We start from the raw sequence: 2,821 nt of genomic DNA, 5'->3' as shown, positions 1-2,821 counted from the left end.
GGTATGGATATGTTTGGTGATAGTTTTACTAGCGGAGGGGGTGGGGCTGCTCCTCCCCCTTCTGGAGCTGATTCTTGGATGTCTTTTAATTAAGAACATATCACACTATAATACACTAATACATGTACATGTACACTTATATACATGTACATGTAACATACATTTGTTTAACTATAATGCATTGTTGGCTGATTGACTTATTATTATTATTATTATTATTATTATTATTATTATTATTATTATTGTTGTTGTTGCTGCAGATTTTGTTGATAGGGTATACTTTTGCTATTAATTTTTTAATTTAAAAATTGCAAAACAAAATTCATCAAAATTGAGATTATTAAGTGTTTATTAAACTGTTTGTATGACGTCATAGAAGGGCGTTACCTCCAAACAAATGGCAGCCAAAACACCAGGTCAGTATTTTGTTTATACTTGATTATGACTGGTGTGTTGTTACTATTAGTGTATCATTCAGTTACTGTTACCTCTTGTTATCTATAGACTATCAACCAGTGAAGAGGTGGGAACACTCCACTGTACGGGTAGGAGACTACCTGTACATGTGGGGTGGGGGCCAGCCTGATCTCCCTGCAGTACATAATAATGAAAAGAAGAAATCAATGTGTTCTGTGATGGAGGTGTGTCACCTAAGGACTGGTAGGTGGGAGCAGAAACCCACCACTGGTAACCCTCCACTTGGTGTTAATGGCTATGCAGCTGCTGCCATTGGAAGGGAAATATTTTATTTTGGAGGCTATTGTCGTCATGATAGCTGTTATCATAATAGTTTATACATGTAAACATGATAGTTTTTAATATTAAATTATTATATAATATTTACATGTATACAGTTTTAATGTTGATACCTTCAATTGGAAGGAACTCTCTCCTACTACATCTCATCATGGTCCTATGATGAAGGGCTACTGTGACATGATAGCAATAAAAGTGAACGGTGAGGACTATCTTGTAGTAATTGGAGGACGTGGACAATCTTCTAATAATACCCCACCACAACCTGGTGCCCAGTACAGTTGGGGTGGTTCTAATAATGAGATTCATTTCTATAAACTCTCAACAGGTCAGAGCACATACAGTTTATATTAATATAATGAAGTATTGTTATTTGGTGGTTCTCCACTCAGACTGGTTGCATTGAGAATTGCTTGCTTGTTTGTTCATGGTTGTCACTCCTAATTATTTGATAATAATATGATCAAAGAAATATCAACTAGTTTGCTCCACCCAATGCATTCCATTCACACTAATTATTATTATTGATATTTTTAGGACAATGGATATCACCGACTGTCACTGGAGACAGACCACCTCCTATTGATGACTTCACTTTAACATCAATTAATAATTCCAGTGCTATATTATTTGGAGGTGACACTGCTGATGGAAGGAGTAACAATGTATATATTCTTAATTTTACTGATACATCAGTGGTGAGTGTATTATTAGTATAATTACATTAGTTATTAATTAATAATGTATTGTATGTGTGTATTATTATTCACAATACTGAGTGTATGGGTGTGGTTTATGATTTTATTATTTTAGAATTGTTCAAAGTTATCTAATTGTGGAGGATCAGTACAATGGCCTAAGGAAAGATATGCTCATTCCAGTGTAGTGATTAACACTAGCTTAGGACCACACCTACTAGTGGTGGGTGGATTTCCTGCTGATAATACTTGGATATTTGATATTAACAATAAATCATGGAAGAAACTGGTAAGTATTTTGTTATTATTGTGTATGTGATTTAGGACCTTTTGGGTGGAGTTTCCGACTTTATATTGACTATTGTGGTGTACAGTACAGGACAATAAATATTGCAAATTATATTTATTATAATTCTCCTTTATATAGGTTAATTTACCAGTCAGTGTCACTGATAGATCGTTTCATTCTCTCTCAGTTTGGAGTGTGACTCCAACCACTAGCTGGATAATTGTGTTTGGAGGAAGCACATCATACACTGATACACCACCAGTTATTGAACTCAGTGAGTACATGTAAATACAAATGTATTGAATATACACAATTTGTACATATTGAATAAATTAACAGTATAACCTTTTGTTTTATTAACTAACTGACATAATTCAGTATAGTATTATTATGTTCATTTACTTGTCATTAATTCAACTATTGTGTTACTGTATAGGATATGCTAGTAATAATGATTGGTCTACTAGTATAATACTTCTGGACCAGTATCAAGAGAAACTACAAGAAAGGAGAAGAGAATGGGAAGCATCTCAACCTGTTCAACCTGAGGATAGAAGAGAAATAGACCATCTGATACGTGTACTACAAGAAAGGGAAAGGGAACTAGAGGAGGAGAGAAGAGAAAACAAACAAGTTAGAAACAGACTACAGCAACGACTTCAACGTACAACTTCAACAAGCACAGCAACAACGACAAGGAAGAGAGAGGGAAATTCAACAGGCCAGGGAAAGAGAGAGGCAGGCTAGAGAACAAGTCCAGGATCTTCATCGACAGCTTCAAGAAAAGGAGAGGCAACTTCAAGAAGCACAGCAGCAACTTCAAGTAAGAGAGAGAGAATCTCAAGAAAGAGAACAACAGCTTCAAAGGCAAGTAGAAGGTGGCCAGCAAAGAGAACAGGATCTTCAACGACAGCTTCAAGGAAGAGAACAACAGCTTCAACAAGCACAGCAACAAGGACAAGAAAGAGAGAGGCAGGCCAGAGAACAAGTTCAGGGTCTTCAACGACAACTTCACAGGCAGCTTCAATCAAGAGAGAGAGAATCTCAAGAAAGAGAGCGACAGCTTCAAAGGCAAGTA

General features: G+C 36.0%; 1 protein-coding gene across 1 annotated transcript in view; it reads left to right on the top strand.

The window, feature by feature from the left end:
• Positions 1–2,821, top strand: part of LOC105312637 (arp2/3 complex-activating protein rickA-like) — a 15,889-nt gene that overhangs the window by 2,517 nt on the left and 10,551 nt on the right. The window lies entirely within an intron of this gene.

Source organism: Amphimedon queenslandica, unplaced genomic scaffold (assembly GCF_000090795.2).
Source record: "Amphimedon queenslandica unplaced genomic scaffold, v1.1 AMPQUscaffold_13423, whole genome shotgun sequence".
Lineage (NCBI taxonomy): Eukaryota > Metazoa > Porifera > Demospongiae > Haplosclerida > Niphatidae > Amphimedon > Amphimedon queenslandica.
This window is presented reverse-complemented; position numbering and strand designations above follow the sequence as displayed.